We start from the raw sequence: 25,162 nt of genomic DNA on the forward strand, positions 1-25,162 counted from the left end.
CTGGTGGTCATGAGGCTGCATCCGGACAATGGCATGGAACAGCACAGTCACCACTGTAAAACCTAGGTTTATTGCAGACCAATTACCTGTATTCTACTTTAACACAGCAACAAGTGGTTTCATTATTTGAAATGACTACTGTTGTACACCAGGTGAAAGCCATGCAGGTTCAACATGAAACCACTGCTGCTTCACAACACAAAATAAGTACCACTGGTAGAAATGACCAGTAAATTCATTGGATGGAAGCCTCACAATGTAGATTGCAAAAATGGTAGTTTCCTTCCCATAGCTGTCACTACTATCAGTATTGTCACCCCTGATAACACTAGCCATCATTAAGATAGTATAGGGCTTGAAGAACTGATGAGTTATGTGGCTGTAACAGTGGGTATTCAAAGTCAATTACAGTACACTACCCATATATTGAAGGTTCTCAATAATTTCAAGTGGATTACTATTGATTTTGTGCAGAATCACCCTTTTGTACTCCAAAAGAAGCTTCAGGTGAATAAACTTTCTTACAACAAAATGAGACTAACCAAAACCCATTAGTTATTACATTTCCACTGACTGATGGTGGGGGTAAAAAAAAAAAAAAATAGTATTTTAATACCTACCGGTAAATCCTTTTCTCTTAGTCCGTAGAGGATGCTGGGGTCACTTCAAGAACCGTGGGGGTATAGACGGGATCCGCAGGAGACATGGGCACTTTAAGACTTTCAAATGGTGTGACCTGGCTCCTCCCTCTATGCCCCTCCTCCAGACTCCAGTTTAAGGAACTGTGCCCAGGGAGACGGACATTTTGAGGAAAGGATTTATTGTTAAACCACGGTGAGCATCTTACCAGCTCACGCCTCAAGCATGCCACAGAACGTGGCATTCAACAGAACACAAGCCAACGGCATGAAGAATTTGCCGCAATATACTGACAAAAATCGTAACACAACCTGTGTGTAACCACAACCAATAACTGCAGATACAGTACGCACTGGGATGTGCGCCCAGCATACTCTACGGACTAAGAGAAAAGGATTTACCGGTAGGTTTTAAAATCCTATTTTCTCATACATCCTAGAGGATGCTGGGGTCACTTCAAGAACCATGGGGTTATACCAAAGCTCTAGAACGGGCGGGAGAGTGCGGATGACTCTGCAGCACCGATTGACCAAACATGAGGTCCTCAGCAGCCAGGGTATCAAACTTGTAAAACATTTCAAAATTGTTTGAACCCGACCAAACAGCTGCTCGGCAAAATTGCAATTCCGAGAACCCCCGGACAGCTGCCCAGGACGAGCCCACCCTTCTAGTAGAATGGGCCTTCACCGATTTTGGTAATGGCAATCCAGCCGTGGAATGAGCATGCTGAATCGCACTACAAATCCAGCGCGCAATGGCCTGCTTGGAAGCAGGACACCCAATGTTGTTGGGAACATACAGAACAAACAGAGCCTCTGTTTTCCTAATCTGAGCCGTACAGGCGACATAATTTTCAAAGCTCTAACCATAGCCTGAGACTTTGACTCAGCGAAGGCGTCAGTAGCCACAGGCACCACCATAGGTCGGTTCCTGCAGAAAAAAAGGACAACAACTTCGGCAGAAACGTTGACGTGCCCTCAATTCAGCTCAATCTTCATGGAAGATCAAATAAGGGCTCTTGTGAGTTAAGGCCCCTAACTCAGAGACCCGCCTTGCAGATGCCAAGGCCAACAGGATGACCGCTTTTCATGTGAGAAACAGCAACTTCACCTTCTGTAAAAGTTCAACCACGTGATTGAAGGAACTGCAACACCACCTTAAGAACACAAGGTGCCACTGGAGGCACAAATGGAAGGTAGACACGCAACACGCCTTTCACGAAAGACTGAACTTCCGGAAGGGAAGCCAATAGTTTTCGAAAGAAAATTGGCAGTGCTGAAAACTGGACCTTAATGGAGTCCAATTTCATGCTGAATTCCCTCCAGCCCGTAGGAAATGGAGAAAACACCCTAACTGAAACTCTTCCGTTGAAGCTTTCTTGGATTCACCCCAAGACACCTATTTTCACCAGAGATGGTGGTAACGTTTAGACGTTACTCCTTTCCTGGCCTGAATAAGAGTGGGGATGACTCCCTTGGAAATACCCTTTCGGGCTAGAAACCGGCTCTCAACAGCCATGCCGTCAAACGTAGCCGCGGCAAGTCCAGGTACACGCACGGCACCTACTGTAGTAGGTCCTCGCGAAGAGGAAGAGGCCCAGGATCTTTTTTTTTTTTTTTAAATTCCTAAAGATCTGGGCACCAAGCCCTCCTTGGCCAGTCTGGGCAAAGAAATTTTTCCCAAAACCTCGTTCTTCTTATGATCCCGAGAACTTTTGGGAACAGTGGAAGTGTAGGGAATACATACACTGACCGGAATAGCCACTGGGTCACCAGTGCACCTATTGCTATTGTCTGAGGGTCTTCTGACCAGGAACAATATTTCTAAAGCTTCTCGTTGAGACGAGATGTCATCATGTCTATTTGAGAAACTCCGCAAAGACTTGTCACCTCTGCGAAGCCTTCTTGGTGGAAGTTCCACTCTCCCGGCTGGAGATCGTGTCTGCTGAGGAAGTCTGCTTCCCAGTTGTCCACTCCTGGAATGAAAATTACAGACAGAGCCCTTACATGTTTTCCTGCCCAGAGGAGGACCTTCGTCACCTCTGTGTTATGCACACCAGTGCCAGCAGGAATGTACTGGTGTCTGAACGGAGAGGGATGCAAAACAAATGAACTCACAGACAGACTGGGGAATATGACATTACATACACAGAAGGTGATAGGGTAACAAAATAAACACAAAGTGAACAGAGAAGCCCAAAGGCTAAGAAACTGGGTGTCTCCCTAGTATTAGGAATGCTCATATGGAAAGAAGCGAGATGTTGTGATTTAATACGTAGAGAACCCGAAATGCTGTTGCTAAGGGCAACAGCAAAACCCTAAAGGGTTACCAACGGGTGTGGCAGTAAACTCCTTGGTCAGAGATGGAATAATAGACACAAGGAGAGTCTCCACAATCCTAGTCCTCACTTGCAGTGCACTGGTTCAGTTTACTGCCACTAAACTGACACCTGAACACCTTGCACAGTGAGAAAGGATTTTGGCAGGCAAGTCTGAGAATACAGCCGCAAACTTGCTAGGTTCACAGAGTAGCAAAAGAACCCCAGCAGGTTAAACGACTGACTCCAGTCTTACTGCTAGGTCTGGATTGGCAGAGTGTAATACCAAATCCCAAGGCCTATTTGCAGTAAGCAACAAATACAAAGTTTACACAGTACTAGCTAGCTTTCAGGAACTGACTAACCAACAAAGATTCAGCAGCATCTGCCTGACCTGAGAAGAGGGTTTATATAGCAGGTGCTGTCCACGCCCCACTCAGACCTCACAGACTGTGAGCACAAAAACCAGCACCGGATCCCCTGCCGTGCACAGAGCCTGTAACCACTGCCCAGCAAAAGACCCGAACCGGAGTATCAGCTACGCTCAGGTTACTCCGCTAGCACTTGTCTCCCGGTTGCCATGACGACGTGGCAGCACAGAGCAGGAGACCCTAACAGTACCCCCCCTCTGACGAGGGGTCAAAGAACCCCTACCACCGGGTTTATCGGGGAACTGCGAGAAGAAAGAGCGTAACAGTCTGGGGGCATGAAGATCACAACTGCGCACCCACGACCGCTCCTCCGGGCCATACCCCTTCCAGTGCACCAAAAATGACAGCCGACCCCGAACCAGCTTGGAGTCAAGAATCCTTTCAACAACAAACTCCCTCTGGCCACGTATCAGAAGAGGGGAAGGTCTTCCACTGGAAGAAGGATTACTAATCGCCCGTTTTAAAAGGGAACAATTAAATGTTTTATTGATACCCAAAGAACGGGGTAGATCTAACTGAAATGCCACCGGATTGATAACCCTAGTGATCTTATAAGGACCGATGAACCGGGGGCCTAACTTATGAGATGGCTGTCTCAACTTCAAATTCTTGGTAGACAACCAGACGAAGTCTCCTAATTTGAAGCTGCAGGGTCTTTTCCGCTTATCAAAAACCCTTTTGGTCACTAATGACACAGACACAAGGGCTTTCTTCACTTTCCTCCAAATACCTCTAAGGACCGAAACCACAGAGGAACCACCAGGCGTGGAGTCCAGGGGGTCAAAAGAATTGGCCTTAGGATGATGCCCATACACACAAAGGAAGGGAGAGATCCCTGTAGCAGAGTGAGCTGCGTTGTTATAGGCAAACTCCGCCATGGACAGATGAGCAACCCAGTCAGTATGACACTTGGAGACATAACACCTGAGGAACTGCTCCAAGGACTGGTTCACCCTTTCAGTCTGCCCATTAGACTGCGGATGGTAGCCTGACGACAAGCTGACAGAAATCTGAAGATCGGAACAAAATGCCCTCCAGAATTTGGCCACAAACTGGGATCCGCGGTCAGAGACCACATCAAGTGGCAACCCGTGGAGGCGCACAACATGCAGCATAAATAATTCAGACAGGCGTCTGGCCGATGGCAGCCCAACCAATGGAACGAAGTGCGCCATCTTCGAAAACCTGTCAACGACAACCCAGATGGCTGTCATCCCCGAGGATTTGGGCAAGTCCACCACAAAATCCATTGAAATGTGGGTCCATGGCTTAGATGGAATAGAGAGTGGATGTAATGGGCCAACAGGAACCCCTCTAGGAGTCTTATTTCGGGCACAGATGTCACATGCCCGAACCCACTGATCCACATCCCTAGCCACCGAGGGCCACCACACCGCCCTAGATAGCAACTCCCGAGTTCTGGCAATACCCGGGTGACCTGCCGACTTCTTGGCATGGAATTCCAGGAACACTCGCTGTCTTAACCTAGGAGGCACAAACAAAAGACCTACCGGAAGGTCTGGAGGAGCCTGCTCCTGTGCTCTAAGGACTAATGACAAGAGGTCCTGGGTAATGCCCACTTTAATACATGATGGGGACACAATGGGCAATGGCTCCTCGGTGGTCTCCTGGATTGGAGCAAAACTCTGCGAGAGCGCATCAGCCTTGATGTTTTTTGACCCAGGGCGATAGGTTATCAAAAAATTAAAGCGAGCAAAAAACAAAGCCCATCGTGCCTGCCTGGCATTGAGGCGCTTCGCTGACTCTAAATATGCCAAATTCTTATGGTCGGTGAGAATTGAGACCACAAACTTAGCCCCCTCAAGCCAGTGTCTCCACTCCTCGAGTGCATCCTTAATAGCCAACAATTCCCGGTTACCCACGTCATAATTCATCTCGGCAGGCGAAAATTTACGGGAAAAGTAAGCACAGGGATGAAGGCGATTATCAGACACCCCCATCTGAGAGAGCACTGCCCCAATACCCATCTCAGAGGCATCCACCTCCACCACAAAAGGACGCTCTGGATCTGGGTGTCGCAGCACCTTGGCCGAGACAAATGCCCTTTTGAGATGGGCAAAAGCCGCTTTGGCCTCACAAGACCAGTGAGCAACATCCGCCCCTTTCTTAGTGAGTGCCACCAAGGGCGCCACTATAGACGAAAATCCAGCGATAAATAGTCTATAAAAATTCGCAAAGCCCAGAAAACGCTGAAGCGCCTTCAAACTAGTGGGCTGCACCCAATCCAGGACTGCCTGTACCTTGGAACCCTCCATTTGGAAACCTTCTGGGGAGATAATATATCCTAGAAATGCGATTTGCTGAACTTCAAATTCGCACTTCTCCAGCTTCGCCCCAAGCCGGTGGTCTCTGAGTTTCTGGAGGACTAAGCGTACATGCTTCCGATGTTCCTCCAGGGAATGGGAGAAGATTAGGATGTCATCTAAGTATACAACTAAGAATCTATCCAAATATTCCCTGAGCACATCGTTCATGAAGTCCTGGAAGACTGCCGGGGCATTACAGAGCCCAAAAGGCATCACCAAATATTCATAATGCCCTGAGTGGGTATTAAAGGCAGTCTTCCATTCATCCCCCTCTCTTATTCGGATTAGATTGTACGCACCGCGTAGGTCAATCTTAGAAAAAATGGTGGCAGTACGAAGCTGGTCAAACAAGACCGAAATGAGAGGCAGTGGGTATGAGTTTTTAATCGTGATACGGTTCAATTCCATGAAGTCGATGCAGGGTCGCAATGAACCGTCCTTTTTACCCACGAAGAAGAACCCCGACCCAACTGGAGACTGTGAAGGTCTGATAAATCCCTTAGTCAAGTTCTCCTGAATGTACTCTGCCATAGCCTGAGTCTCAGGACGTGACAGGGAGTACAACCTGCTCTTGGGAAGCTTAGCATTCGGCAACAAATTAATGGCACAGTCATAGGGGCGATGGGGAGGTAGTACCTCTGCAACTCTTTTGGAGAACACGTCCGCAAAATCTGCATAACATCCTGGCAATCCTGGCAAACTTAGCTGCGAAAGCCTGACTGGAAGGCTCAAGCAACTCCTGAAACAATCAGTACCCCAACTAAGAATCTCCCCAGAGACCCAGTCAAATTGAGGATTGTGGGCCCTTAACCAGGGTAACCCCAACACCAATGGGGCAAAAGCACAGACAGTCACATAAAAGGACAATTTTTCAGAGTGTGTGGCTCCAATAAACAAAGAAATCTGGCTAGTGCAAGAGGTAATTTTACCCTGGGATAATGGTTCCCCGTTTAACCCACAAATCTCAATTTCCGATGCCAAGGGTACTAAGGGAACAGAGTGTTTCAGGGCGAATTGGCGGTCCATAAAAACCCCGTCGGCCCCACTGTCCACAAAGGCCTCAGTCTTGACAGTTTGACCGAGGATCTTCAAGGTCACCGGAATGATAAAAGTCTTCTTGGGAAATTCTGACTTCTGGCCTGACAGGATATTTCCCATCACCCTCAGGCCCTGAAGTTTTCCGGCTTTTCTGGGCATGATACTACCACATGACCTTTATTCCCACAGTACAAACATAACCCCTGCTGTCTCCTCCACGTCTTCTCACGCGAGGAGAGGCGGGTAGCCCCAATCTGCATAGGCTCCTCGGAAAATTCCTCAGAGTCTGAGGTTCCCTTGGGAAAGGAGGAAACCTCTGTCTCCCTTTCAAGCCTGCACTCTCTCAGCCGTCTATCCACCCGAATGGATAACTGCATGAGCTGATCCAAGCTATCAGGCAAGGGATATTGTACCAGTTGGTCTTTTAACTGGTTAGAAAGACCTCTTCGGTACTGGTGTCTCAGGGCTGGGTCATTCCACTGGGTATCATGGGCCAACCTCCGAAACTCCGTACAATAAACCTCAACTGGCCTTCGCCCTTGCTTAAGGATCGAAATCTGAGCCTCGGCTGAGGCCGTCTTGTCAGGGTCATCATACAACATGCCCAGTGCCGTAAAAAAAGCATCAACACTTTTAAGCGACAGACAGTCAGGCTGCAACCCATATGCCCAGACCTGTGGGTCTCCTTGTAGCAAGGAAATCACTATGCCCACCCGCTGAATCTCCGACCCAGAAGACTGAGGCCTAAGTTGGAAATATAGCTTGCAGCTCTCCTTGAAACAAAAGAACTGCGAGCGATCTCCAGAAAAACGATCCGGGAGATTTACTTTCGGCTCCTTAACCCCTGAAGGTACTGCTGCTGCGGGAGCTCCGCCAGCGGCCTGGGAGGTGTGCATTTTAATGGACAAATCATTAAATTGTCGAGTCAGGACCTGCACCTGATCGACCACCTGTTGCAAAGTATTTTGAGGGGTATGCTCCATATTCCCACAAAATTTCAACAGGAGTATTTGGCTGCTGAATATGTTATGCACACCAGTGCCAGCAGGAATGTACTGGTGTCTGAACGGAGAGGGATGCAAAACAAATGAACTCACAGACAGACTGGGGAATATGACATTACATACACAGAAGGTGATAGGGTAACAAAATAAACACAAAGTGAACAGAGAAGCCCAAAGGCTAAGAAACTGGGTGTCTCCCTAGTATTAGGAATGCTCAGATGGAAAGAAGCCAGATGTTGTGATTTAATACGTAGAGAACCCGAAATGCTGTTGCTAAGGGCAACAGCAAAACCCTAAAGGGTTACCAACGGGTGTGGCAGTAAACTCCTTGGTCATAGATGGAATAATAGACACAAGGAGAGTCTCCACAATCCTAATCCTCACTTGCAGTGCACTGGTTCAGTTTACTGCCACTAAACTGACACCTGAACACCTTGCACAGTGAGAAAGGATTTTGGCAGGCAAGTCTGAGAATACAGCCGCAAACTTGCTAGGTTCACGGAGTAGCAAAAGAACCCCAGCAGGTTAAACGACTGACTCCAGTCTTACTGCTAGGTCTGGATTGGCAGAGTGTAATACCAAATCCCAAGGCCTATTTGCAGTAAGCAACAAACAAATACAAAGTTTACACAGAACTAGCTAGCTTTCAGGAACTGACTAACCAACAAAGATTCAGCAGCATCTGCCTAACCTGAGAAGAGGGTTTATATAGCAGGTGCTGTCCACGCCCCACTCAGACCTCACAGACTGTGAGCACAAAAACCAGCACCGGATCCCCTGCCGTGCACACAGCCTGTAACCACTGCCCAGCAAAAGACCCGAACTGGAGTATCAGCTACGCTCAGGTTACTCCGCTAGCACTTGTCTCCCGGTTGCCATGACGACGTGGCAGCACAGAGCAGGAGACCCTAACACTCTGCCATTTCCGCTCTGCTTTTCGTTTCGCCTTGCCGTTACATTATCCAACTGGATCTGCACGGGATGATCTTGAAGAAGATGTACCGCTTGTTGAAGACCTTTGTAAATGGCTCTCAATTCCAGCATGTTCATGCGAAGGCAGGCTTCCTGACTTTAGCATTTTCCGTGGAAGCTTTTCCTTGAGTGACAGCTCCTCAGCCTCGGAGACTTGTATCCGTGGTTACCAGGACCCAGTCCTGAACTCCAAACCTGCGTCCCTCTAATAGGTGCGAGCTGTGTAGCCACCACAGGAGTGAAATCCTGGCTTTCGACAACAGGACTATCTTCCAGTGCATGTGTAGCTGGGATCCACTTTACCAACAGGTCCCACTGGAATACCCTGGCATGGAACCTGCCAAACTGTATGGCCTCGTAGGCCGTCACCATCTTTGCACTGATGGATCGATACTCTTGATGGTTTCAAACCTAGTATTACCATTTTCTGGATTTCCAGAGCCTTTTCCACCGGAAGAAAAACTCTCTGAACTACCCTGTCCAGAATCATTTTTAAAAAGAAATCTTTCCTGGAAAATTTATGATCCAACAGTGTTGTTGGAGTATGGACAGGGAGAGCGCGATGTTTTGTACCAAGCGCTCACTGGATCTCGCCTTTATCAGGAGATCTTCTAGATAAGGAATTAAATTGACTCCTTCTTGACGCAGGAGGACCATCATCTCCACCATCACTTCGGTGAAAATCCTCGGCGCCGTGGAGAAAACCGAAAGGAAATTGGTAATGGCAATCCTGAACCGTGAATCTCAGATAAGCCTGGTAAAGAGGATAAATGGGAACATGCAGGTAAGCATCCTTTACGTCAACTGACTCCCTGTAATCCCCCTCCTCCAGAATGGAAATCCCCACCCGAGCTACCTCCTGCGAGGGATCCCCAGCGTCATGCTGTGGACTTGGCAGAAGCAGGGGTAGACTTCTGTTTTTGGTAACCTGAAGCCGTTGTAGACATCTACACGCTGTACTTACTGGGCCGAAAAAGGACTGCATGTGAGGGTGATCCTTTTGCCAGTGCAGGTGCAGAGGGCACAAATGTCGACTTACCTGCGGTAGCCGCTGAGACCAACGTCTCCAGTCCCTCACCAAATAAGGCCTCACCTTTGTATAGGAGATCCTCCATATTTCTCTTGGAATCTGCAGCCGCGTTCCACTGGCGAATCCCCAACGCCCGCCGAGCCGATACTGCCCTGGTAGCGGCTTGTGAACTCAAAAGTCCAATATCTTTCATTGCTCCTAGCATGTATGCGGCAGCGTCTTTGATATCTCCTAACTTAGGGTGTACCTCATCTTTATCAATCGTATCAATTTCTAATGACACGCTTTTTTTACCTTTTTTTTTTTTTGCGAGACACCCACGCGCGAGCAATAGTGGGCCTGAGCAGTGCACTCTTTGCAACCTAAATGGATTTTAATATAGTTTTCACCTTTCGGATCGCCGGCTCTTTTAGTGAAGCCGTGTCAGGTGCAGGGAGAATTACCTTCTTTGTCTAACACAGGGGGTGACTACTGGGAAAGAAAATATTAAGCTCGTGGGAGGGAGTCTTATTTGATCTATTTCCCTGGAATCCCCATCGGCGACACAGGATTCAGAGTCCGTGTCGGTAGCAGTAGTCATAACATTTGTAAATGGACTTTATGTGACCCAGAGAGGGTCACCTGCAGATGGAAGAACAGAATGCTGACAAAACACATCTTCTACATATCCAGCATGCAGCATTAGATATAGCCTTATCTAATCTTTGATATGATGCATACTACCACGTATTTCTTTCACCCATGCAGGCTGTGCCGGTAGCATCACCACCTTATAACTCTGTGTCCCTAAAATGGCTTCCTCCAGGGAGGAACTCCCTGCCTCAGATATGTCCTACACACACTCACAGACACACTGGGACTTATAGGGACCAGACCTCTGTCAGATGGACACAGAAAGGAAAAGCCAGCACACACCCGAGCGCCAAGCACACCCATCTGTGAAACATATCATTGAAAACAGACCTGCAGCGCTTTTATACATAATACAAACATCCTATACATCGCCCCCCCCCCCTTTTGCACCCTGATACATGTCAGTAGTGAAGGGAGGACTAGCGTTTCTCCTGTGAGGAGAAAATGGCGCTGATTAGTGTGCTGGCTTAGTGAGGAAGAAGCCCCGCCCCCGTAATGGTGCGCTTCACCCGTTCTTAAATCCATAGTTAATTATACTGGCGGGGGTAGGACAGTGTCCCTTTTGCCATAAACAAGGATTTATGTTGCCCAGGGCGCCCCCCCTGTGCCCTGTACCCTGCAGTTGTCAGCAGTGTGTGTGTGTGTGTGTGAGCTGTGAGGAAGAAGCTCCGGCCCCTTAATGGCGCGCTAACTTCCCGCAATTTTCAACAAATATTTATACTGGCGGGGATTAGGACAGTGCCTTGGCACTAATGTCCCCTCTTGCCAGTGTCAAAATGAGGATTTATATGCTGCCCAGGGCGCGCTCCCCCCACCCCCGCGCCCTGCACCCTGTAGTGCTGCCGATGGAGCATGGCGCGCAGCGTGCGATCGCTGTGCGGTACCTCAGAATGCAGTCACTGAAGTCTTCTGATCTTCTTCTACTCACCTGTCTTCTAACTCTGCAAGGAGGGTGACGGCCGGCTCTGGGAACGAGCATCTAGGCGTACCTAGCGATCAGACCCTCAGGAGCTAATGGTGTCCTGTAGCCAAGAAGCAGAGCCTTTAAACTCACTAGAAGTAGGTATAACTTCTCTCCCCTAAGTCCCACGAAGCAGGGAGACTGTTGCCAGCAGTTCTCCCTGAAAATAAAAAAACCTAACATAAGTCTTTTTCAGAGAAACTCAGTAGAGCTCCTCAGAGTGCATCCAGTCTCACTGGGCACAGATTCTAAACTGGAGTCTGGAGGAGGGGCATAGAGGGAGGAGCCAGGTCACACCATTTGAAAGTCTTAAAGTGCCCATGTCTCCTGCGGATCCCGTCTATACCCCCATGGTTCTTGAAGTGACCCCAGCATCCTCTAGGACGTATGATAAAAAAGAATCAATATCAAATGGTCAAGATAGGACTAATACATGCAATAGATATAGGCCTTATACCTACTGTACATGCTAAATTAATATAAAACACAATTTTATTACACAAAATAAAAAAACAAATTCTCAGTTGCTATATACACATCCAGATACATGTATTCTACTACAACGAACATTAATATAGGATAAAAATTTGATAATCAGTTAGTAATATTAAGTATGTTGCTTGCTTCGTTAAAAAGAAACACATTTAATTCTAAAAATAAGCTCATGCTGCGTACACACTATACAATATCGTTCACAATCTGAATATTGTTCAGTCCTAAATGTTATTGCATAATGTGTATGCATGATCCAACGTACGATGCGCGTTCCTGCCGTACGTGGGACTGCATGCAATCTTGATGAGGTGATATTGTGTGGTTTTGTACTCCAGTGATGACTTTGTTTCCAGACATCGTTTGTAGTATGTACACACGATCCGATATGATATATGATATCTTATACAATATCATACAATATTGTATCGTATGGGATCGCATAATGTGTACATAGCATCAGTCATGCTAATATTTTTCAGACACAGGAGTAGCAGCCTCTCTCACAAATGGTACCAACAGGTGTCAATTCCATTTGAAAAACAAAAAAAAGGGGTACAGACATCTGAAGACTAAATGGCCCTATACCAAATAGAGCAGGTGTTCTTAAACTCTCTTCGGGACCCCAAACAGGTCATGTTTTCCAGGTCACCCAGCAGGTGCACAGGTGTATTCATTACTCACCGACACATTTTAAAAGATCCACAGGAGCAGCTAAAGTATTTCACTTCTGATTCTGTGAGGAGACATGGAAAACATGAACGGTTTGGAGTCCTGAGGACCAAGTTTCAAAACCTATAAAAAAGAGATGATAAATAACAGCTTATCTAAAAAGGAGATTTATGGTAAGAACTTACCTTTGTTAAATCTCTTTCCGCGAGGTACACTGGATTCAACAGGGAATAACATCGGGGTGTAGAGTAGGAACTTGATCCGAGGCACGAACAGGCTAAATGCTTTGACTATTCCCAAGATGCTCAGCGCCGCCTCCTCTATAACCCCGCCTCCGTGCACAAGAGCTCAGTTTTGTTAACCAGTCCAATGCCGTAGCAGGTAAAAGAGACAACAACAGTTAGTAGCCACAGACACCACATTCTCACGACAGGAGGAGAAGGTATCAGCGGCTAATGCCATACCAACCCAAAGAAGCTAAGTGCGTCAGGGTGGGTGCCCTGTGGAGCCCAGTGTACCTCGCAGAAAGAGATTTAACAAAGGTAAGTTCTTACCATAAATCTCCTTTTCTGCAGCGGGGTACACTGGTATTCCACAGGGAATAACATTGGGATGTCCTAAAGCAGTTCCTTATGGGATGGGACGCACTGTAGCAGGCAAAAGAACCTGGCGTCCAAAGAAAGCATCCTGGGAGGCAGAAGTATCAAAGGCATAAAACCTTATGAACGTGTTCACTGAGGACCATGTAGCCGCCTTGCACAATTGTTCATGGGTCGCACCACGGCGGGCCGCCCAAGAAGGTCCAACAGACCAAGTAGAATGGGCTTTGATGGTAGCAGGAGCTGGAAGGCCAGCCTGTACATTAGCATGTGCAATCACCATTCTAATCCATCTGGCCAAGGTCTGCTTGTTAGCAGGCCAGCCACGTTTGTGAAAACTAAACAGTACAAAGAGAGAATCAGACTTCCCAACGGAGGCTGTCCTATTCAAACAGATACGGAGAGCCCATACCACATCCAAAGACCGCTCTTTGGAAGATAAATCCGGAGAGTCAAAGGCCGGAACCACAATCTCCTGGTTAAGGTGAAAAGAAGACACCACCTTAGGTAGATAACCAGGGTGCGTCCGAAGAACCACACACAGTCACGGTGAAAAATCAGATAGGAGGACCTACAAGACAAGGCACCCAAATCTGATACCTGTCTAGCAGAGGCAATAGCCAGCAGAAACAAGACCTTGAGGGAAAGCCACTTAGGGTCCGCAGATTCAAGAGGTTCAAACAAAGACTCTTACAAAGCCTCCAGAACCACCGACAAATCCCAAGGAGCCACAGTTGGGACATAGGGAGGTTGAATCTGTAAAACACCCCGAGTGAATGTATGAACATCAGGCAGAGTCGCAATTTGTCTCTGAAACCATACCGACAAGGCAGAAATATGAACCTTGAGAGAGGCCAGCCGAAGGCCCAAGTCCAAGCCCTATTGTAGGAAGGCCAAAAGTTTGGCCGTACTAAACTGGTAAATGTCATGATTGTTAGATGCGCACCAAGCAAAGTAAGAATTCCAGACCCTATGGTAAATCCGAGCAGAAGCTGGCTTACGGGCCTTCAACATAGTTTGAATGACCGTCTCAGAAAATCCTTTGGCCCTCAGTACGGAAGATTCAATAGCCACGCCGTCAAAGCCAGTTGGGCCAAATCCTGGTAAAACACAAGGGCCCTGAACGAGGAGGTCTGGTTGTTGCGGAAGCAGAAGAGGACGCTCTAGCGAGAGACCCTGTAGGACTGAGAACCAATGCAGTCTGGGCCACGCTGGAGCTATTAGAAGAATGATTTCTCCTTCTTGCTTGAACTTCCTCACTACTCTGGGCAGGAGTGACACTGGAGGGAACACGTACGGCAGCCGAAAGTTCCATGGAATTGCCAGTGCGTCCACGAACGCAGCTTGAGGATCCCTTGTTCTTGCTCCGAAGACCAGAACCTTGTGACTGTGTCGAGACGCCATCAGGTCTACATCTGGTAGGCCCCACTTGTCCACTAGGAGTTGAAATACTTCTGGATGGAGGCTCCACTCTCCGGCGTGTACATCCTGACAACTGAGGAAGTCCGCTTCCCAGTTGAGGACCCCCGGAATGAACACTGCTGATATGGCTGGCAGATGGCGTTCCGCCCATTGAAGAATCTTTGACACTTCCATCATTGCCATGTGGCTTCAAGTGCCGCCTTGATGATTTATGTACACCACCGTGGTGGCATTGTCTGACTGTACTTGAACAGGCATGTTCAGTACCACATGCTGGGCCAGTTTCAGAGCATTAAACACTGCCCGCAATTCCAGAATGTTTATCGGGAGTAGAGACTCCTCCCTGGCCCACCGACCCTGAAGAGAGTGTTGCTCCAACCCCTCAGACTGGCATCCATCATCAGAAGGACCCAGTTAAAGATCCAGAAGGGACGGCCCCTGCTCAATCGTTGGTCCTGCAGCCACCAGGTCAGTGACAGACGGACCCCCGGAGACAAGGAGATCATCTGAGACCTGATCCGGTGAGGCAGGCCGTCCCACTTGGCAAGAATCAGTTTCTGCAAGGGGCGGGAATGAAATTGAGCGTACTCCACCATGTCGAAAGCAGACGCCATAAGGCCTAGTACTTGCATTGCCGAGTGTATCGACATACGCGGACGAGAGAGGAAGCAACGTATCTTGTCCTGAAGCTTCAGGACTTTCTTCTGTGACAAAAACAACCTCTGGTTGTGTGTTTCCAACAACGCTCCCAGATGCACCATACTCTGGGCAGGGACCAGGGATGATTTCTTCTAGCCTTCGGGGCCGAAGGAGTAGTACTAGGTAGACATGCAGTCTTGGCAGACGCCAAGTCAGCGACAATATTGTTGAGATCCTCACCAAAGAGGATGTTTCCTTTAAACGGGAGCACCTCCAGGGTTTTCTTACAGTCCAAGTCCACCGACCAGGACCGTAACCAGAGAATACGGCAAGCCAAAATGGATGTTGTAGCAGCCTTGGCTGCCAGAACACCGGCATCTGAAGATGCTTCTTTAATGTAATGAGATGCCCTGACAATGTAAGAGAGACATTGTCTGGCATGTTCAGAAAAATCGGACAGAAACTCAGCCTCCATTTCCTGAACCCACGCCTCAATAGCTTCTGCGGCCCAAGTAGCCGCAACGGTGGGCCTATGTGCAGCCCCTGCAAGGGTATAGCCCTCCACACACTTATCCGTGGGCTCCTTGAAAGAAGTGACGGTAGTGGCAGGCAGAGCAGATGACACCACCAGCCGAGCAATTTGCGAGCCCACCGGCGGTGGCGTTTCCCAATTTTTACTCAATTCTGCCGCAAGGGGATAGCGGGCTAGCATCTTCTTGTGCTGGGTGAATTTCTTTCCTGGGTTCTCCCAGGATTCCTGACGTATGTAAACCAAGTGGTCAGAATAAGGTAAAACCAATTTAGTAACCTTCTGACGTTTGAATCTGTTCGGTTTCTTAGATGTAGTAGCAGGCTCAGGATCATCATCAATCTGAAGAATGAGCCTAATAGCCTCTAAGAGATCAAGAACATCCACCTGTGAAACAGATTCCCCATCAGAAATGTCATGATCAGAGTCCGTGAGGTCAGTATACACGCCATCTTCATCGGAAGAGGTATCCGGAACATGCGTGGATTGAGAGGAAGTAACAGCCCGCTTAGAGGACTTTTTAGGTTTAGTCTTAGGCGGGACAAGGTCAGGAACACGTTTATTTAAAGAGTTATTCAAGTGCTGTAACTGAGTGGACAGAGCATCTATCCATGGCGGATTAACCGCAGGGACCATATAAGGCTGATAAGGCACACGGAGGTCCCATAGAGGGCGCAAGTCTATTTATCCCCAAAACCTGAACCCTCCGCAGCCATGTTATCCTCAAATGCATCTGGGACATCATAACCGCGCACGGTGGAATCAGTCCCAGACTCATCGCCCCCTGTAGCTGACCTAATATGAAAGCGTAAACCATGGGCAACACAGTACAATGTCAGGAGATAGAATACCTAACACAAAACCCCTGTGCAGTGTGACAGCACAGACAGAGGATTTCTGAGGTAAAATGTGACTGAAAAACACAGAGAAAAATACAAAAATACTTATATCCTGTGAAATACCTATATTATCTAATAACCCTGTCGCACAGAGCCCCCTCAGGTTACAGAATATAGGGATAGCAGTAGGAGTGAGATACACGGAGTAGAGATCACCCAGCAGCTATATGCACACACACACACAGTCACATGTACAATGCAGGAATTATGACAAACAATAAAACTGCACTGGACTAGCAATACTATTACCGAGTAAGGCTATGTATATAAACAGATATATCAATGCACAGTAAATACTGGATGAATATCACAGGGTACTTGTACTAAATAACCCTGAAGTATGCACTTGTTCCTAACTAACACTGTCTAAACGACATGTAGAATACTTAAGTGTCCTGTAAATGCACAGCGCTGATGATGCAGGCGGCTTTACAGAGGAGGCATCACCCAGCAGTCCCACAATCAGTGCAGCTGTGTGTAATGGCGCCCAAACGCTGACAGGGAGTGAGGGAGACAGAGAGATGCAGCTCCAGGGCGGGAACATTTACTCTAAATGGCGCCCAGGGGCTGGGGGAGGGGCTACAGGCCAGAGCCTTATCGCCTTGTTGGACTTCACCACCGGGTGCTGCGGGTCTTAATAAAATGGATTATAGCCTAATCCGACCTGTGCCCTTGCCTTGGTGGTCTAGTGGGGTCCCTGTATGGCTACAGTGTCCACGCCAGTGCACACGGCCCGCCTCCTAATCGCGATTTCCAGCGGGTCCAGCCTGGGGGACCCTCTTACCTCCTCCATGAGTGCGGCCACGTAATCCCGGAGAACTTCGGTTAGTGTGTGTGTCCTGGGTGAAGAACCGGAGCCTCCACTGTAAGTACCCGGCAACCAGGGACGCGGGAGTATACAGCGCCACTGGGGGGGTGATGGAGCTGCAGCAGGAGATTTCAGAATGATATCTAGCACTAGAGTGCCTCTCCTGCAGCCCTTGAAGTCTTCTATCTTCTTTAAAATAGCTCTTCTTAGGGCTGCTTGAGCCCTGCCTGTTAGCTGCCTGCACTGCAGGCACCAACTTAAAAACTGAGCTTCTGTGCACGGAGGCGGGGTTATAAAGGAGGCGGCGCTGAGCATCTTGGGAACATTCAAAGCTTTTAGCCTGTTGGTGCCTCGGATCAAGATCCTACTCTACACCGCAATGTTATTCCCTGTGGAATACCAGTGTACACCGCTGCAGAAATCAGTAATGCACCTGTGTTTGAGCATTACTTCACTTCAGGGGAAAAAAATATACGATCACAAGGAAGACAACACAGCACAGTATTTTCTAATAAAGGAACCAACTTTATTGATACCACTTAACTGACGATTTTTCCCTTCAAAACGGTTTAACATTTTTTTAAATTTATTTTATTTAATAAAGTTTAAAAAGTATTTTTCTAAATATTTAAACATTATATTATGCACATCTGCAGAATGGATCTCCTCATCAAAAACGGGAGGACAGGGAGGGACGGCGCAGTCGCATGAGATCTGACCATGCCAGTTAAGTGGTTAAAATAAGTATGGATCATACCAAAAGGAATTGCTAAAACAGCTTATCTTAATCTCCAAGAAGACAGAAAGGGAAAATTGTGAATGGTAGCCCAATATCTCAAAGCTTTTCATCTGCCTCCTGTATATATAATTATCCTTTATTTATATGGCGCCAAAAGGATTTTGCAGCACGTTACAAACCACATAAAACAAATGAACAAAACAAGAAAACCGCAACACACAGCACAAAACAATAAAGGGCAAGGACATTGTTTATAAACATTTCTGTATCAGATATCATAACACTCAAATAAGCAGCAGGGTGGCAGCAAAGGTATAGGGCAGGCATTCCCAACCACGGTCCTCAAGGCACACCAACAGTGCAGGTTTTAGTGATATCCAGGCTGCAGCACAGATGGTTAAATCAAAATAACTGAGCTACTAATCAAGCCACCTGTGCTGAAGCCTGGATATCACTAAAACCTGCACTGGTAGTGTGCCTTGAGGACCGTGGTTGGGAATGCCTGGTATAGGGTATAGAGTAGATGATAGTAAAAGTAAGGTAAGGAGAAATATGAGGGACGATGGCCCTGCCCGTAAGAGCTAACATTCTAAAGGGGAGCAGCAGAGAGACAAGGGTAACAGAGAAGGCGTAGACCGTGAGGAAGAAGCAAGAGCAGTGAGTTAAGATGAAAGCTGGATGGCACTGATGAAGAAGTGGGTCTTGAGAGTCCATTTGGAGTTTTGTAAAGAGGTGGAGAGCCTGATAGGGAAGAAAATTTTAGAGGTAGAAATCAGCATGGGTAAAATCTTGGAGCAAAGTAGTCAGGTGGGAGTGTGAAGGGAGATTGTGAGAAGCTTGGGTAAGGGCTTTGTAAGAGAGTTTGAGAATAGTGAATTGGGTTCTGAAGGGGAAGGGCATATTAAAATTCTCTGCTGGGTCAAGGATATGCCTTTAGAATGTTTGCACTGTCACCAGTATGAACTGCCAACAGTAAAGGTTTATGAAAAAGTAGGAGTATTAAACAAGGTGTTGGGTATGGGATGTCTGCGGCAAGGATCCTGGCGATCAGCATACAGACGACGGGATCCTGGCCGCTAGAGCGCCGACGGGGGGAGGGGGTGAGCGCAACGAAGTCCCTTGCTGTCTCGCTGCGGGCTCGGTGGCTCGCCACAGGTTCTACTCCCACTCTATGGGTGTCGTAGACACCCACGAGTGGGAATGGCCAGTTAGAGATTCCAGCTGGCGAAATTGTCAGTGGTCGGGATTCCGGCGTCGGTATCCTGACTGCTGGGATCCCGACTGCCGGCAATGTAACTACATACCTAAACAAAGTGTGTTCTCAACATACTGAGCCTGATTCTGAGTTGGGAGTAAAGCAAAAAAGATCAAGTAACTGTGCACTAGGACATACCATGTTTGCAATGAAAGGGGTGCAAATACATTTATAACTAGTGTTTGGCCGCTGCTTCGCTCTCGTGGATGTCGGTTATTGCTCAACGGAACTAATTTGACAAAGATAGTAGTGCCATCTAATATTGTGATGTATATTTTATATATATTTGTAGTTATTTCTTCAGGGATTAACACAAAAAGATGCTTGGGGCTACCAACGTGTGAGCGCTGGGAAGCAGCTGGTTCTGAGATCTAAACCTGCAGTCTTGAGCGTTTGCCCCTGTGACTTGTTGATCGTCATAGTGAAGTAGACGTTTATAGGAAACTGCAGGTGCTTGAATTGAAAAGGAAAATTGTTGGGGATCAGGGGTATACGTGGTATAAACACAGTCTCACCTGCGCTACATCCCATTAGAATCTCTGCCTCAATTAGGTTCCTCTGCAGAGCAGTCACTTTAAGTTGGGTTCCATAAGAAGAATGATCGAAACACCAACTTTCAGCATGTCAAGCGTCTGTTTTTTCCTTTATTGCTCTCTCGCTCACATTGAGATGATACATACCTCATTTTCTTTCTACAGTATGTCACTAATATATACAATTATGAAACGCTATCCAAATTCATACAGTAGTTTTTGCTTGATGCCAGAATGAACACAGACATAAATTCCAAAATATTTTTTTTTTCCGTCTCTATAGTTCATAAACAGTAACTAGAAGTATATTTCTCAAAAAAAAAAAAAAAGTACAGGCACATCCCTTACAATTTTATTATATGTATAGATGCATGCAAGGTAAATACTGGCTAATTTTGCATGTAGCTCATAAATGCTAGAAATTATTTATTTTTACACTGCAATTTACGTCTGACGGCCCGATTCAGACTTGATCGCTGTTGTGCGATTTCGCAAGGCAGACGATTATTTATCGACTGCGCATGCATACGGATCGTAATGAGCACGCGCGAGGCCAAACTGCGAAATAATCCAATTTTTTAGATCGCTAGGTGTACGCAAGTTGATTGACAGGAAGCGAACGCTTGGGGGTGGTAACTGGCCATTTCTGGGAGTGTCAGGAAAAACACAGGCGTTCCCAGGCATTTTCAGGGAGGGTGTGTGACGTCAGCTCCGGTCCCGATCAGCCTGATTCTATCGCACTGTAGGAGTAGGTCCTGGGCTACACACAGACTGGAAAAAATAAGAATTTACTTACCGATAATTCTATTTCTCGGAGTCCGTAGTGGATGCTGGGGTTCCTGAAAGGACCATGGGGAATAGCGGCTCCGCAGGAGACAGGGCACAAAAAGTAAAGCTTTAGGATCAGGTGGTGTGCACTGGCTCCTCCCCCTATGACCCTCCTCCAAGCCTCAGTTAGGTACTGTGCCCGGACGAGCGTACACAATAAGGAAGGATTTATGAATCCCGGGTAAGACTCATACCAGCCACACCAATCACACTGTACAACCTGTGATCTGAACCCAGTTAACAGTATGATAACAGCGGAGCCTCTGAAAAGATGGCTCACAACAATAATAACCCGATTTTTGTAACTATGTACAAGTAATGCAGATAATCCGCACTTGGGATGGGCGCCCAGCATCCACTACGGACTCCGAGAAATAGAATTATCGGTAAGTAAATTCTTATTTTCTCTATCGTCCTAGTGGATGCTGGGGTTCCTGAAAGGACCATGGGGATTATACCAAAGCTCCCAAACGGGCGGGAGAGTGCGGATGACTCTGCAGCACCGAATGAGAGAACTCCAGGTCCTCCTTAGCCAGGGTATCAAATTTGTAGGATTTTACAAACGTGTTTGCCCCTGACTAAATAGCCGCTCGGCAAAGTTGTAAAGCCGAGACCCCTCGGGCAGCCGCCCAAGATGAGCCCACCTTCCTTGTGGAATGGGCATTTACATATTTTGGCTGTGGCAGGCCTGCCACAGAATGTGCAAGCTGAATTGTATTACACATCCAACTAGCAAAAGTCTGCTTAAAAGCAAGAGCACCCAGTTTGTTGGGTGCATACAGGATAACAGCAAGTCAGTTTTCCTGACTCCAGCCGTCCTGGAACCTATATTTTCAGGGCCCTGACCACATCTAGCAACTTGGAGTCCACCAAGTCCCTAGTAGGCGCAAGACACCACAATAAGCTGGTTCAGGTGAAACACTGACACCACCTTAGGGAGAGAACTGGGGACGAGTCCGCAGCTCTGCCCTGTCCGAATGGACAAACAGATATGGGCTTTTTTGAGAAAAAAACCACCAATTTGACACTCGCCTGGTCCAGGCCAGGTCCAAGAGCATGTTCACTTTTCATGTGAGATGCTTCAAATCCACAGATTTGACTGGTTTTAAACCAATGTGTTTTGAGGAATCCCAGAACTACGTTGAGATCCCACAGTGCCACTGGAGGCACAAAAAGGGGGTTGTATATGCAATACTCCCTTGACAAACTTCTGGACTTCAGGAACTGAAGCCAATTCTTTCTGGAAGAAAAATCGACAGGGCCGAAATTTGAACCTTAATGGACCCCAATTTGAGGCCCATAGACACTCCTGTTTGCAAGAAATGCAGGAATCGACCGAGTTGAAATTTCTTCGTGGGGCCTTCCTGGCCTCACACCACGCAACATATTTTCGCCACATGTGGTGATAATGTTGTGCGGTCACCTCCTTTCTGGCTTTGACCAGGGTAGGAATGACCTCTTCCTGAATGCCTTTTCCCTTAGGATCCGGCGTTCCACCGCCATGCCGTCAAACGCAGCTGCGGTAAGTCTTGGAACAGACATGGTACTTGCTGAAACAAGTCCCTTCTTAGCGGCAGAGGCCATAAGTCCTCTGTGAGCATCTCTTGAAGTTCCGGGTACCAAGTCCTTCTTGGCCAATCCGGAGCCATGAGTATAGTTCTTACTCCTCTACGTCTTATAATTCTCAGTACCTTAGGTATGAAAAGCAGAGGATGGAACACATACACCGACTGGTACACCCACGGTGTTACCAGAACGTCCACAGCTATTGCCTGAGGGTCTCTTAACCTGGCGCAATACCTGTCCCGTTTTTTGTTCAGACGGGACGCCATCATGTCCACCTTTGGTAATTCCCAACGGTTTACAATTATGTGGAAAACTTCCCCATGAAGTTCCCACTCTGCCGGGTGGAGGTCGTGCCTACTGAGGAAGTCTGCTTCCCAGTTTCCATTCCCGGAATGAAACACTGCTGACAGTGCTATCACATGATTTTCCGCCCAGCGAAAAGTCCTTGCAGTTTTTGCCACTGCCCTCCTGCTTCTTGTGCCGCCCTGTCTATTTACGTGGGCGACTGCCGTGATGTTTTATCCCACTGGATCAATACCGGCTGACCTTGAAGCAGAGGTCTTGCTAAGCTTAGAGCATTATAAATTTACCCTTAGCTATATTTATGTGGAGAAAAATCTCCAGACTTGATCACACTCCCTGGAAATTTTTTCCTTGTGTGACTGCTCCCCAGCCTCTCGGGCTGGCCTCCGTGGTCACCAACATCCAAAACTGAATGCCGAATCTGCGGCCCTCTAGAAGATGAGCACTCTGTAACCACCACAGGAGAGACACCCTTGTCCTTGGATATAGGGTTATCCGCTGATGCATCTGAAGATGCGATCCGGACCATTTGTCCGGCAGATCCCACTGAAAAGTTCTTGCATGAAATCTGCCGACTGGAATTGCTTCGAAGGAAGTCACCATTTTTTTTACCATGGCCCTTGTGCAATGATGCACTGATTTTAGGAGGTTCCTGACTAGCTCGGATAACTCCCTGGCTTTCTCTTCCGGGAGAAAAACCTTTTTCTGGACTGTGTCCAGAATCATCCCTAAGCACAGGAGACTTGTTGTCGGGATCAGCTGCGATTTTGGAATATTTAGAATCCACCCCTGCTGTTGTAACAGTATCCGAGATAGTGCTACTCCGACCTCCAACTGTTCCCTGGACTTTGCCCTTATCAGGAGATCGTCCAAGTAAGGGATAATTAAGACGCCTTTTCTTCGAAGAAGAACCATCATTTCGGCCATTACCTTGGTAAAGACCCGGGGTGCCGTAGACAATCCAAACGGCAGCGTCTGAAACTGATAGTGACAGTTCTGTACCACGAACCTGAGGTACCCTTAGTGATAAGGGCAAATTTGGGACATGGAGGTAAGCATCCCTGATGTCTCGGGACACCAGATAGTCCCCTTCTTCCCGGTTCGTTATCACTGCTCTGAGTGACTCCATCTTGATTTGAACCTTTGTAAGTGTTCAAAATTTTTTTAGATTTAGAATAGGTCTCACCTAGCCTTCTGGCTTCAGTACCACAATATAGTGTGGAATAATACCCCTTTTCTTGTTGTAGGAGGGGTAATTTAATTATCACCTGCTGGGAATACAGCTCGTGAATTTTTTCCCATACTGCCTCCTTGTCGGAGGGAGACCTTGGTAAAGCAGACTTCAGGAGCCTGCGCAGGGGAAACGTCTCGACATTCCAAACTGTACCCCTGGGATACTACTTGTAGGATCCAGGGGTCCTGTACGGTCTCAGCGTCATGCTGAGAGCTTGTCAGAAACGGTGGAACGCTTCTGTTCCTGGGAATGGGCTGCCTGCTGCAGTCTTCTTCCCTTTCCTCTATCCCTGGGCAGATATGACTCTTATAGGGACGAAAGGACTGAAGCTGAAAAGACGGTGTCTTTTTCTGCAGAGATGTGACTTAGGGTAAAAACGGTGGATTTTCCAGCAGTTGCCGTGGCCACCAGGTCCGATGGACCGACCCCAAATAACTCCTCTTCCTTTATACGGCAATACACCTTTGTGCCGTTTGGAATCTGCATCACCTGACCACTGTCGTGTCCATAAACATCTTCTGGCAGATATGGACATCGCACTTACTCTTGATGCCAGAGTGCAAATATCCCTCTGTGCATCTCGCATATATAGAAATACATCCTTTAAATGCTCTATAGTCAATAAAATACTGTCCCTGTCAAGGGTATCAATATTTTTAGTCAGGGAATCCGACCAAGCCACCCCAGCTCTGCACATCCAGGCTGAGGCGATCGCTGGTCGCAGTATAACACCAGTATGTGTGTATATACTTTTTATGATATTTTTCCAGCCTCCTGTCAGCTGGCTCCTTGATTGAGGACGGCCCTATCTATAGACGGTACCGCCACTTGTTCTGATAAGCGTGTGAGCGCCTTATCCACCCTAAGGGGTGTTTCCCAACGCGCCCTAACTTCTGGCGGGAAAGGGTATACCGCCCATATTTTCTATCGGGGGGAACCCACGCATCATCACACACTTCATTTAATTTATCTGATTCAGGAAAAACTACGGTAGTTTTTTCACATCCCACATAATACCCTCTTTTGTGGTACTTGTAGTATCAGAAATATGTAACACCTCCTTCATTGCCCTTAACGTGTGGCCCTAATAAGGAATACGTTTGTTTATTCACCGTCGACACTGGATTCAGTGTCCCTGTCTGTGTCTGTGTCGACCGACTAAAGTAAACGGGCGTTTTAAAACCCCTGACGGTGTTTTTGAGAAGTCTGGACCGGTACTAATTGTTTGTCGGCCGTCTCATGTCGTCAACCGACCTTGGCGCGTGTTGACATTATCACGTAATTCCCTAAAT

The 25,162-nt window shown here is 47.5% G+C and overlaps 1 protein-coding gene across 2 annotated transcripts in view; it reads right to left on the reverse strand.

The window, feature by feature from the left end:
* FXN (frataxin) overlaps nt 1-25,162 on the reverse strand; it is a 112,218-nt gene that overhangs the window by 50,354 nt on the left and 36,702 nt on the right. The gene's annotated exons all lie outside the window — the stretch shown is intronic.

Source organism: Pseudophryne corroboree, chromosome 1, assembly GCF_028390025.1.
Source record: "Pseudophryne corroboree isolate aPseCor3 chromosome 1, aPseCor3.hap2, whole genome shotgun sequence".
NCBI classification, from domain to species: domain Eukaryota; kingdom Metazoa; phylum Chordata; class Amphibia; order Anura; family Myobatrachidae; genus Pseudophryne; species Pseudophryne corroboree.